Genomic DNA, 14,604 nt, shown 5'->3' with positions numbered 1-14,604 from the left:
TTTCAAAAGAAAAACTGGCAAGACTGGGCAGCTGATCTGCTAGGGAACAAAGGACTGAGTCAGTGAGGCTAGTGGTGTCCTTGACCCAAGTCTGGGAGCTCACATGCTGAGAGATACCGAGGGAAGACCATGTAAAGGCACGGTTAGATGGCCAGTGACAAGCCAAGGGGAGAGGCTCTCACCTGCAACCCTCCAATACCTTGATCTTAAACTTCCAGCCTTCAGAATTGTGAGAAAATAAATCTCTTGTTTAGGCCACCCAGTCAGAAATATTTGCTATCAGAAATACCTAGGCAACCATAGCAAACAGTGAAAGTTTCCAAGGTCATATACTGATTGAATGGTGGAGTTGGGATTCAAACTCAATTTGACACTACAGATCACATGGCCAACCATTACATTATATTGCTTCCTAGTGGTGTCAAACATCTGAAACTTGGCAGAAGAAATGGGATTCAAACTCGTTCCAATAACTATGAAACACTGCAAAGTGTCAGGTATACATTAACCTGAAGCTTAGTTAAGCATGGCCCTGAGGTGTGTCCATGTAGTTATAAACTCTCCCAGGGTTCGCTCTTAAAAATAAACTGCTTGATGTGCGTAAAGGCCAATTATGATCTAGAAGAATGGCTCATGTGAAGTATTATTAATAAATCTGCAGGAATATGTCAATTTATTTGGTGATACGAGGTACTCATTCCTATCAGAGCTGGGTACAAACACTGCCCACAGTAGTGAGCCTTAAAGGGCAGCAAAAAAAAAAAAAACAAAAAAAAGTCTACTTTTAGACTGTCCCATACTTTAATGGATCACTAACTTCTTTACCTTTTTTCGTGTACTGACTACCAGTGGTATACAAAGCATAAAAACTTTCTTGTTAATAGGAACCTGCCTGTGAAGGATGGCCATTAAGATGGTGCTCTGTAACAACCTAGAGGGGTGGGATGGGGGAGGAGGTTCAAGAGGGAGGGGACATATGTATACCTATGGCTGATTCATGTTGATGTATGGCAGAAACCATCACAATATTGTAATTATTCTCCAATTAAAAATAAAATAAAAAAATAGTCACCAAGAGTCCTTATCTCTTGGCTAACTGTACAGCAATAAAATGTTCAGAAGTAGATGTCTCATAAAATTCCCTGAATTTCTGAAAATTTCTAAAATAAGAAAGAAGCATAATGTATGTACATTCTCTTGGGTCCTTTGCTGGTCCTGTTATTATACAGAATGTCAGGAATAGTACAAATAGGTTAATTGTAGGAAATGTCTGCCATTAGCAGGAAATATGTTACATGGTTAACTGTTGTATCAGGGACTAGCTGGGATCTACCCTGCTTCTTTTTTTTTGTTTGTTTGTTTTAATCAATTAATTTAATTGGAAACTAATTACTTTACAATATTGTAGTGGCTTTTGCCATACATTGACATGAATCAGCCATGGGTGTACATGTGTTCCCCATCCTGAACCCCCCTCCCCCCTCCCTCCCCATCCCATCCCTCAGGGTTATCCCAGTGTACCATCCCTGAGCACCCTGTTTCATGCATCGAACCTGGACTGGTGATCTATTTCAGTTCTAATGAGGTGGATGAAAGTGGAGCCTATTATACAGAGTGAAGTAAGTCAGAAAAACACCAATACAGTATATTAATGCATATATATGGAATTTAGAAAGATGGTAACGTTGACCCTGCTTCTTTTTATAGGGGAGAACTGATTCTTCAGCACCCTAGGCAGGTTTGCTAGAGCCATGTGACTAGTTGTGGTCCATGGAATGGGAACAGAAATGATGTGTTTGCCACTTCTGTGCTTGGCTGCTAAAATCCTTTGTACAATGCTAGCTCGAAGCTAGCTGATATTCATTCTCATTATCTCTTTCTTGTATCTATTTCGCTTGCACTCTCACACCCCTGCTCTCTCTCCTCCCCACCCCCACCACTACCTGTCTCCTCCTCTGCCTCTCTCCTCCTTTCCTCACCCTCGCAGCTGAAGTGAAAATCTCTAGCATGGCCAAACACGTGATGAAATGTGTTTGGATCACCACGCTGAAAGACATTGCCTGACTACATCAATCTTCCCAACATGAGAGAAAGAAGTTAGTATTTTGTAGAGCTTAAGACTTGGAAGTTCTTTGTAAAAGTCAACTTGGACTTAAAAAGTTGGCATTACACTTTCCTATTTTGTTTTTTTTAATCATCATCTTCCAGATTAAATTACCTTCTTCCTTCCTTCCTTGATAGCTTCATATTAACTAAACAATAAAACTTCTATGACGAAGGTAAATCTTTACTGCCACCATCTACTCTCTTTCAAAGGAATAAAAGACTATTCTGAAGCATTTATATAGTGAAGCAGACATTTATTAAGCTCCTAGTATATGCAGTCCTGGGGTGATCTCAGCATTTACATGTACTAGTCACTTAACGTTCGTGACAACCCTATGAAGATGTTATCACTGGTATGCTATTCACCACAGAGGAAAGGAGGTAAGTGCCATGCTGGTCTCAGAGCCAGGATTCCAATTCACCCCATCTGGCTCCAGAGTCTAGCTCTCAGGGAAGAACTAGCTCTAGGCCTAGAGTAAGCACTAATGTGCTGTTCAAGGGTCCGAAGGGCATACTTCCAATAAAAAAAAACTGATGTACCAAGATGTTTTGAAAATTATTTTAGAGGAAGATAAGTATTACTACTATAAGGACCATCTATATTACAAAGGGACTCCTTTAAAGAATGGAGGCATGACTAAGACTGAGATGAGATGACCTTATCAATTCTTATTTACCTAAAGCTATTTGGGGAAAGCACTACTGCACACTTCCAACTCCCCCTCCTTTTGCCCGCTTGCTTCATCTAGTCCATATCTGTGAAACTAGAGAACCACTGGGATTATGCCAAGAGACTGGAATGCAGTACAGTTGGAGATTTTCACACCTGATGCAAAAAACAAAACAAAAACAAAAAATACTTTATCTGAACAAAAGATGATACCTGGTCCCTCTATGTAAGACCCTGTACAGGCAGCTAAACACCTACAGATTCTTCAGCTCAACAGGCTGGGTGCCACTGCTTGGTGCCAAGACAGTCTTTTGTTCTGCTTCCAAGAGGACAGGAGTCACCAGCCTCTCCCAGTGTCCTCACTCCTGACGTCAAAGGTTAGACAAGCAGACCGCACAACAGTGTACACACAGCTCTTGTCTTCTCCTGGCCCTGACCCAGGGTGGTACCTCTGGGTGCTAAGAAGGGTGCCCAGTAGTGACAAGGCTCTGAACATTCTGAATTCATTAAATCCAGTGTTAAATCATATGATTCATTAAATCATATAAGACAACTGGGCTTGGATTCACAAACACTGTGTAGACCTGTTTACAGGTGTACTGGACAAATACTGGGTAAAAATTCAGGGTTGGGTTGTATGCGTTAGTCAGCCAAGACGAAAAACAGTTTTTTCCTCTGTTCATAGAGAGTTACTCATACCAAAAATTATCTAATTTAAATGTTAAGGAAAGAGATCAAATGAAGTGAGAAAAACATGCTATGGATTACCAACTGGTTTTAGATGTCTAAAATCTGAGCCTTTTCATCTTCTTGTTTGATAAATTATAAGACTTTGTATAAAAGACAGTGCTAGAGGCAAACTGCTGATGAAAAAGTCACAACTTAAAAATGTAAAATTATCCCTGGAAAATAGACATTGCAAATTGTAAATATTTCCATTAAAGCTGAGAGGGAAATTATCTGAAGTTAGGAGAAAAAAATAGGTATCATTAAGATGGGTAAAAAAAATTTAAAGGTCACACACTTTCACAGGATTAATGTTTTACATATTTAATATGTTAATATTACATATTAACATAGCACATATTTGTCTGTGTTTATATATTGGTAATGTAGTAGGGCCTCAGATGGTGAAGAATCTGCTTGCAATGCAGGACACCTGGGTTTGATTCCTGGCTTGGGAAGATCCCCTGGAATAGGGCATGGCAACCCACTCCAGTATTCTTGCCTGGAGAATCCCATGGACAGAGGAGCCTGGTGGGCTACATACAGTCCATGGGGTCACACAGAGTTGGACAAGACTGAGCAACTAACACACAATGTAGTAAGGCCAGTATTTAGAAAGCCTGGACCCCTTTAGTGTCAGGACAACCCTGGGGACTATACAGGCAACACCACTCCAGGCTAAAGAACATGGTGAACCAGTAAGGTGGGTAGGAAAATTTGCCCCCTAGATTCCATGTCTTGCTGTTTTAAGCACTGAAATAGAGAGCTAAACTACTTATTTAAACTATAAGTTATATATATTTAAAATTTTAAATGACTTTCTGTAGACAAAAGCAAAGAGTATTCATGCCAACGTCTGTATCATTCTACATTCAGTTTAGTTGCTCAGTCGTCTCTGACTCTGAGACCCCATGAACTGTAGCACATCAGGCCTCCCCTGTAATCATTCTACATTAGGGATGGCTGGAAGACTGATGCTATGACCCTAACATCTGAGCATGGGAAATGAAATACCCACACAATCCAAAGGGCACTATGTTAGATCCTAGAAATAAAATGCTAAGTAACAGACTGAGTACTTTCCCTTATGGGGCTCACAATGAAGATTAAGTATAAGATGCTCTGACAGCCCAGAGCAGGTGAACGAGACCAAGCCTTGGGGGATGATGACCTGAAACATGACTAGATGCGAATGAGGCAGAAGTGGGGTATGGGTAACCTCTCCCAGGAACCAACAACCATAGGCTGAGGGGTTTGGAAGCAAGGGAGGGGCCAGCAGAAGTCCCTGTAAGTGGAAGAGGCTGGGGAGCTTGGAGTGGGGGAGGGGCCAGCAGCATTAGATTGGGAGAGGTATTAACAGGAGCAAGGTGACTGTACAGAGCCTGAAAGCATGATAAAGATAAGACATGCAAGGAAGCAGTTATCTTGAGAGGGTGGTAAGACACTGGAAGGTTTAAAGGAAGAGATGACATGATCAAGTTTACATCTTAACTATTCCCACCTTCACAAAGTTCTGGCTGAAGCAGAGAATTAAGCAAAGGATTGTGAAACAAGTTTACAGATACAAAGGTAAACCTCAGTCTACTGTAATTTAATCCAGCAATGTGGGGCCTCAGGAATTTTCATGAGCTTCTATTTTCCTTTATTATGCTGCTGCTACTGCTGCTAAGTCACTTCAGTCATGTCCGACTCTATGTGACCCCACAGAGTCAGCCCACCAGGCTCCCTCGTCCCTGGGATTCTCCAGGCAAGAACACTGGAGTGGCTTGCCATTTCCTTCTCCAATGTATCAAAGTGAAAAGTGAAAGTGAAGTCACTCAGTTGTGTCTGACCCTTAGCGACCCCATGGACTGCAGCCCACCAGGCTCCTCCGTCCATGGGATTTTCCAGGCAAGAGTACTGGAGTGGGGTGTCATTGTCTTCTCCGTTCCTTTATAATAGAACATGTAAAATTATAGACAACTAAATGGCAGAAAGTGGAGAAGAACTAAACAGCCTTTTGATGAAAGTGAAAGAGGAGACTGAAAAAGTTGGCTTAAAGCGCAACATTCAGAAAATTAAGTTCATGGCATCCGGTCCCATCACTTTATGGCAGATAGATGGGGAAACAGTGGAAACAGTGGCTGACTTTATTTTTATGGGCTCCAAAATCACTGCAGATGATGATTGCAGCCATTAAATTAAAAGACACTTACTCCTTGGAAGGAAAGTTATGACCAAACTAGACAGCATATTAAAAAGCTTTGCCGACTAAGGTCCATCTAGTCAAGGCTATGGTTTTTCCAGTAGTCATGTTTGGATGTGAGAGTTGGACTATAAAGAAAACTGAGTGCCAAAGAATTGATGCTTCTGAACTGTGGTGTTGGAGAAGACTCTTGAGAATCCGTTGGACTGCAAGGAGATCCAACCAGTCCATCCTAAGGGAGATCAGTCCTGGGTGTTCATTGGAAGGACCAATGTTGAAGCTGAAACTCCAATACTTTGGCCACCTGATGTGAAGAGCGGACTCACTGGAAAAAGATACCGATGCTGGGAAAGATTGAGGGCAGGAGGAGAAGGGGACAACAGAGGATGAGATGGTTGGATGGCATCATCGACTCAATGGACATGGGTTTGGGTGGACTCTGGGAGTTGGTGATGGACAGGGAGGCCTGGCATGCTGCAGTTCATGGGGTCGCAAAGGGTCGGACATGACTGAGCAACTGAACTGAACTGAAAATCTGATTGTATAGACAAACACATCAGTGGAACAGAAGAGACAGCCCACAAGTAGACCCACGCAAGTACAGTCAACTGAACTTTGACAAAGGAGCAAGGAGAACACAATGAAGCAAAGACAGTCTTTCAACAAATCATGCTGGTATAACTGGATATCCACATGAAAAATCATGAACCTAGATACAGATTTTATAATCTTCATTAAAACTACCTTAAAGTGGATCACAGATCTGAATGTAAAATGCAAAGTTGTCATACTCTTAGAAGAGAAGCCTAGGAGAAAATCAGAATAGGCTTGGATATAGCAATGCCATTTTAGATTAATACCAAAGGCATGATCCAAGAAAGACGTAATCAATAACCTAGCCTTCATTAAAATAAACAGCTCTGCAAAAGACAATGTCAAGAGAATGAGAGGATAAGTCAAAAGCTGGGAGAATATATTTGTAAAAGAAACATCTGATAAAGGACTGTTATCCAATATATAAAAAGAACTCTTAAAACTCAATAACAAGAAAAATGACCTGATTATAAAATTGATCAAAGACCTTAATTGATATCTCATCAAAGAAGATATACAGATGGCTAACAAATATGGAAAAGATACTCTACATCATATGTTATGAGGGAAATACAAATGATAACAATGAACTATAACTATATACATGTTACAATGGCCAAAACCCAGATCCCTGACAGCACTAATGTTACTGAGGATGTGGAGCAACAGGAACTCTCGTTTGCTGCTACTGGGCATGCAAAATGGTATAGCCATTTGGAAGACAATTAGGCAAATTGTAATAAAACTAAATACTCTTTTACCATATGATCCAGCAATCGATTTCCTTGGTTTTTATCCAAAGGAGATGAAAACATAAGTCCACACAGATTTATTCTTACAGCAGATTTATTCATAACTGTCAAAATTTGGAAGTGACCAAGATGTCCCTTAGTAGGTAAATGAATTAATAAACTGTGGTATATCCAGACAATGGAATAATTATTCAGCAACCAGACAACGGAATATTTTTCAGCATTAAAAACAAATAAGCTATCAAGCCATGAAAAGACATGGAGGAACTTTAAATATATATTACTAAATTATTGTTGTTGTTCAGTTGCTAAGTTGTGTCCAACTCTTTGTGACCCCATGGACTGCAGCATGCCAAGCTTCCCTGTCCTTTGCCATCTTCCAGAGCTTGCTCAAACTCATGTCCATTGAGTCAGTGATGCCATCCAACCATCTCACCCTTGGTCGCTCCCTTCTCTTCCTACCCTTAATCTTTCCCAGCATCAGGGTCTTTTCCAGTGAGTCAGCTCTTTGCATCAGGTGGCCAAAGTTCAACTACATGACGTTATCAAAAAGGGAACATTTCGAGATAGTAAAAGTATCAGTGGTTGTCAGCGGTTGCAGAGCAGGGAGGTAGATGAACAGGTGAAGCACAGAGATTTTTAAGGCATTGAAGATACTTTGTATAATACCATAAAGAAGGCTACACATCATTGTACATTTGTCCAAAGACATAGAATGTACAACAGTGAGAATGAATCCTAATCTAAAATAAGGAACTAGGTGATGACGTATAAATGTAGGTTCATCAACTATAACAACTGTACCACTCTGGTGGGAGTTGTTGCTAATGGGCAAGGCTGTGTACGCGTGGGAGCAGCACAGTATATGGGAGATCTCTGTACCTTCCTCTTAATTTTGCTGTGAACTTAAAACTGCTCTAAAATAAAGACTTGAAAAAAAATCTGATAGTTATTTCTCTTTGGGAGTAAGAATAATAAATATATTCCTATTCAGGTAATACCAGCAGAGTATTGCCTTGAACAAACCAGACTGTCATATGTCAATTGAGGGGACATACAAGTTAATGAAAATGAATGATTTTAAAATTTATTACATAGTACACGTACTTTCAGAATAAGCCCCAACTAAATGGAGAATAAATTCCAGCAGCCAAACTCCAGCAGTGCTGCTAGAACAGGGCAGCATTAGTTCCCAGCATTAATTCAAGGCTTGCTTTCCAGACAGGATATGCCTCTGCCTGCTAACAGCCTAGCGCTGGCCGCCTGTAACTGGAAGTGATTTGAGTCTATGTTCTCACAATAGGTTTGGATCTTCATTAACTCAGTTATGGAACTGTGACTGGTTCTCCCTTCTAGAGGAAACAAACAATGGTCTATTCAACCTGGTGCTGCTCCCCTGAGACTGGGAAAGACATCCAGTCCAGTGGCCTGGACTTTTTCCAGTTGTTTTGATGCTGCAGAGTCAGAGGATGACCTGGTCCAGGTATTCAACCACTGTTGAATCCCTCAGTTCCCCCAGCCTGAATACATCTCCTGTAGGCAAAATTCCTCCTGGGTTCATGCCACCCTCAAAATATCTTACTTGCCTAAGTACTTACAGGCAGTGGAAGGTCCCTGGAGGAAGGCATGGCAACCCACTCCAGTATTCTCACCTGGAGAATCCCATGGACAGAGGAGCCTTGCGGGCTACAGTCCATGGGGTCACACAGAGTTGGACATGACTGAAGCGATTGAGCATGCACACAGAAGTACTTATTTGGGTAACAATTCCTCATAAAGGCTTAAAATGGAAACTTCCTGGAAGATGAGCATGTTAAGGAGATGTATTAAAAGTCTAGAAACATTTCAAATTGAAAATTTCTTTCTATTTAAAATCATTGAAATTTAGTTTCAATGGGAGTTTGCCAATGGAGGGAGGAAGACAGAGCCAGCAAGAGGCACTGTGCTGAAGGTTTAGAGATGGCTCACATCCAACAGCTGAGGGCTTCTGAAGTCAGGAAGGAATAGCGCATGGGGTATGCCTGACAGCCTGGCCAAATTCAAATGCTTCCTCAGCAGGTCCTGGCTTCTTGACCCAGGGCAAAACACTTAATCTCTTGAGCTCCAGCGTCCTCAGGTACAATGTGGGTATAGTACTGGAACCTACCACGAAAATGAGGATTAACTGTACTGAAGTACACTCAACAGCACAAGGCACGCTGTGGGTAATTGATAAACGTTAGCCACTGTTACAATCTGTTATTCTTTTTGACTCTTCTACTCAAATGAGTTAGACAGAAGTAGATGGTAATTTCCTGTCTGCTTCTATCAATACATTGTGTTTTGGAAAAAGGCTGAAAGGAAGAAAGTTGTGTGGTGTGGAAGCCCCTTGGACAGAATGTCGTCTTCTGGGACCAGTGCAAGGGAAACTGACAAATGAGAGTTGGGTCACACTTGAGGTCAGTCTGCAAAGCGTATATAGTCCAGGGGTCAGTAAATCTTTTCTTATAGCACCAGATATAAAATATTACTATCTTTGCTGTTACTACTTAACTCTGCTATTGTAGCATGAAAGCAGCCATAAACAACAATCAATGAATAAGCTTGGTGGTGTGCCAATAAAACTTTATTTATACTAACAGGCAAAGGGCCAAATGGGCCTTACTTTGATTCCTGTTATAGTCTATTAGCATAAGGCCCTGAGCACAGGAATGGGGATGGGGCAATGCCCAGGAAAATAAGCCTTTGCTCACATCTTGCCCCTAGGTCCATAACAAATTTTTTCATTTATGGACATCACATTATCAATGTGCTTATATAGGCAGACCGTAAACAGGTATATGTGGGAATATGCACCTCTTTATTTCAGGATTCTTAACTTATAATGCACATCCACTCTCCCAATATTTCTCTTCTATGAATTTACCTCAAGTCAAGTCAAATGTAGGCATAATCTAGTAATGTTAGTGCAATTTAGCAATGTTAGTGTCCTTGCTACTGTGATTTAACCATTTTTAGTATGGCTTAATTGTATCATAATGCTTTTTATATTTGGGAAATAAATCCTTTTAGAATCCTTTTAGTAATGTTAGTGAAATGTTAGTGTATTATAGTTATTTTTCACTGAAAATGTCTATTTTGGCAAGAAAGAGAAGGATTGGGAAAAACTGAAGAGTGTCATGTCAGTTTCTATGCTAAATTTTCCCTTCAGATGACACATATCACCTTCTCAAGTTTGCCAGAAACAATTCCAGTTTAAGCCTGTTGTCCTGTATTCAGTCCACTTTAGTATTTATCATTTCACCTTTTCGATAATCAAAAAGTTACATTAACAGTAACTGTTATTATACCATGCATTAAAGTTATAAACAGCTGTGTTAACATAAGCCAAGATGAGTTGGTAGATGTGCTCTTTTCACCTTTGTTCAGCTGGTAGTGAGACATCTGTGCAGTTGGAAACATTCTCATTAACGTGTAGCTAAATCAGAAGACAATCAGTGATAACTCATCTCTCCTTTCCTGAGTCTCTCTAGACACAATATAACTAAGATTTTCCTTTCAGGAGTGGGGAAACAGGAATACTCACTGATAAAACAAATTAAGCATAGGCAAGAGAAGCTGGAGACAGATCACTGCGACTGGTCTCAACGCTGATGGAGAACAATGGAGAGGGTTGCCCTGCAGGCCACCAGGAGAACCCGCCAGTTTGCACATGCACAGCGCTGCAGGGAAGCCTTTCAGTCAAACTGACAGGAAACTAGGAAATTACAGGCACGGTGTATGTGGAATGGGTATAGAAAACAGAAGGGGGAGAGTCCTGCTACAGAGCAATAGACAGTAACTAGAGTGTCCTTGCTACTGTGATTTAACCATTTTTAGTATGGCTTAATTGTATTGGTAATGCTTTTTATATTTGGGAAATAAATCCTTTTAGAAGCAATGTCTTCACATAACAAAACTGCATGCCTAATGCACCAAATTTCCTGTCCTTAATAAAGACGCTGATAAATGTGTAATCTGCTTGAAATATTTAACTGTCCAAGATGGCCAAGAGGGGCCTAAGGAGATATGACAACTAAATACAATGTGGTGCCCTGGATGGAATGATGGAACTAAAAAAGGACACCAGGGAAAAACTGAGAAATCTGAATAAAGTAGGGACTTTATTTGCTAATGATGTGTCAATATCATTTCAATGACTTTAACAAATGTACTACACCAATGCAAGATGTTAATAATGGGGGAACGTGGATACAGGTTATATACGAACTCTCTGTACTGTCTACACAATTTTTCTGTAAATCTGAAAAGATTCTTATTAGCGTCTTTAAGATTCTATAACTAAAAAAAATGGAGAAGGAAATGGCAACCCACTCCAGTATTCTTGCCTGGAAAATCCCAGGGACGGGGAGCCTGGTGGGCTGCCGTCTATGGGGTCGCACAGTTGGACACGACTGAAGCAACTTAGCAGTAGCAGCAGCAGCAGCAGCAGCAGCAGCAGCAAGCTTAAAAATAAGCTTATAGGGGCTTCTCTGATGGTGCAGTGGTAAAGAATCCACTTGCCAATGCAGGAGACGCAGGTTTGATCCCTGATTCAGGAAGATCCCACATGCCACAGGGCAACTAAGCCTGTGGGCCATAACTACTGAGCCTGTACAGTGCAACTACTGAAGCCTGAGCACCCTAGAGTCTGTGCTCTACCACCATAATGAGAAGTCTACACAACGCAGCTAGAGAGTAGCCCTCGCTTGCCTCAACTAGAGAAAACCCTGTGCAATAACAAAGACCCAGCACAACCAAAACTAAATAAATAAAATATGAAAAAAATAAGCTTACAAAAAAGTCTGTCAACATTTATTCTCCATATGAACCAGAAGACACAAATATGAAGAAGCATCAACATCTTTTAAATTTACATCTTGTATCAAAATAAAATGAATTTGAAAAGGCCTATAATCTTGAAGCATCTATGTATGGGAAAACATTCATGGGTCTTCAATGGAGACAACTTACTTGATAAGTCTTGTCTCATAAAAGCTAAGAAACTTGTCAAGATATTTGTCAAAGAAAGTACTTTGAAGGGAGGCAAAAAACATAGAATTTGTGACAATTAAGGGCTGAAATGTTTACAGAAGTCCATATTTATACATGTCAATATCAAAAGAAAAATAGAATTGAGAATATCTTCCATTTTGTAGAATTTGCTCTAAGCTTATCACATAATTTGCTCTTAAAGTGCTCTGCAGTCCTTGTACAGAGAATAATTTTCTTAATTAAAATATTATGACCTTCAGAGAAGAGTCAATTGCTAACTCTAACAATTTCAAGTTTAATAATCATAAAATATAACTAAAAAAGATTATAAGCAATTTGATGGGGGGAAAAAGCATAATAAGGTCACACTGAAGAATATATATATTCTTCAGAAAAGTATTAGAGGTACACATGAAAAAGTAACTGATTAAAACACTTACCTATTTTCCAAAACTAACTATTCTGCTTATGTAATTTTAAAATATTCATGGAATTAACAAAAGATTTTCTTTGTGCTAATACACCTAAAATTTTTATGTTTTAGAAATAACTTTATTTTTTATTTATTAAAAAAGTTTTTATATAGAACTCTTTTAAAGGACAACATATATAATAAAAATAATTTGTCAGACAATAATATAATACTTAGATAATATTAGATAATTTTAAGTATATTAGTCCTTCTCATTTTATTCATAGGAAAATTCTGGTTTGAAACTCATTCTATGGCCACTCTACTTGCCTATCTCATCTCCTTCAACTTTCCCATTTTCTAAACACTGTTAGGTGCTCACAGTCCCAAGTATTTTGCACCATGCCCAACAAACAATACATAAATTTTCAACAAATAGACAAATGTATTATCTTAGTTGATTTCACATCATTCCATCCCTTAACATTTTTTTTTCTTTCAATTTTTGAGACTGAAAAGAGTTGGGAAACAGCTTTATCTTTTAATATTACTCTCTGACCAAAACCCAAACTTTTTGCATTTCCTACCTAGAAACCAAACCCTGCTTATCAGTCAAGGCTCTTCCAAAAGTCACCTCTTCCATGAAGCATGCCCTGACTGATTCAACCACAAAAAGATTCTTCCCCTGCCACATTTTATCTGAAACTCTATATACTGAGTTTTTTGTGGATGTCTTATATCTTTCCATATCTCTTGAAGCATTCAGAGATCTGACCAGCAACAGATCCTGCATGAATGAGTGAGTGAGGCTGGAGTCTGAGGAAGGAGGACACAGTGGGAGGTGAAGTGAAGAAGGTGGAGCTTTGTTTGGATCTGAGGCAGGCGAAGGACTCTGTCTTACGGAGGGCAAAGAAGACAGTGGTGAGGAGGGATCAGAGGGGACTTCAGGGTACAGGATCAGGAAGGAGACACACTATGGTGAATCTGATTGCCAAGCTGAAACAGGTCAATCCCCTTCTGAACACAGTGAGAAAAGAGAGATTCTAGAAAACACACCAGACTGCATCTGAATTCTACAGGCAAGAGGTTTCAAAATCTACACTCCTCTCCTGCTGGCTGCCTTTTGCCTTGACTTGATTTCCACCTTTTTGTTTTCACGTTGTTTACAGCAGGGGAAGTGTCCAATATTTGCTATGTAACATTTACTAAGAAAGCTGAAAAAGAGTCAGAAATGGTCAACTGGAGAAACTGTCCTGGGAGGATTTTTAATATTTCTGATATACAGAGGCCCCTTCAATTTCCTCCACCTCGGACTTGTATTTTTGGGGGCTGAGGATGCTGAAATCAGAACTCCAAGCTGAGTGGGCTACAACAATGCTGTGAATTCCAAATATATTTCAAGAAATTAAACTAAGTATACATCTTAAACTTAGATGGCATATTCAAAAGCAGAGACATTACTTTGCCGACTAAGGTCCATCTAGTCAAGGCTATGGTTTTTCCTGTGGTCACGTATGGATGTGAGAGTTGGACTGTGAAGAAGGTTGAGTGCCGAAGAATTGATGCTTATGAACTGTGGTGTTGGAGAAGACTCTTGAGAGTCCCTTGGACTGCAAGGAGATCCAACTAATCCATTCTAAAGGAGATCAGCCCTGGGATTACTTTGGAAGGAATGCTGCTAAAGCTGAAACTCCAGTACTTTGGCCACCTCATGCGAAGAGTTGACGCATTGGAAAAGACTCTGATGCTGGGAGGGATTGGGGGCAGGAGGAGAAGGGGACGACCCAGGATGAGATGGCTGGATAGCATCACTGACTCAATGGACATGAGTCTGAATGAACTCCGGGAGTTGGTGATGGACAGGGAGGCCTGGTGTGCTGTGATTCATGGGGACGCAAAGAGTCAGACACGACTGAGCGACTGAACTGAACTGAAACAAAGTAATATTTATACTTAAGTTTATAAATACTATTACGTATATATGTGAATTTCAAAAACATGAACTAAATCACATGATTTAATGAAGATCAACATGGACTTAAAATATTGTATTACATAGATAACTCATCACCAGTTTCTACAGAAGATAAAGATTTGCTTGTCTTTCTAAAATCTCTCAAACTTCTTAACATACTCCAGAATCATG

General features: G+C 40.0%; 1 protein-coding gene across 2 annotated transcripts in view; it reads right to left on the bottom strand.

The window, feature by feature from the left end:
* RASEF (RAS and EF-hand domain containing) overlaps positions 1-14,604 on the bottom strand; it is an 85,710-nt gene that overhangs the window by 54,140 nt on the left and 16,966 nt on the right. The window lies entirely within an intron of this gene.

The sequence above is a fragment of the Ovis aries genome, chromosome 2 (assembly GCF_016772045.2).
Source record: "Ovis aries strain OAR_USU_Benz2616 breed Rambouillet chromosome 2, ARS-UI_Ramb_v3.0, whole genome shotgun sequence".
In the NCBI taxonomy this organism is placed as follows: domain Eukaryota; kingdom Metazoa; phylum Chordata; class Mammalia; order Artiodactyla; family Bovidae; genus Ovis; species Ovis aries.
The sequence above is the reverse complement of the archived record's forward strand: the minus strand, read 5'-3'. Positions and strand labels throughout refer to the sequence as shown.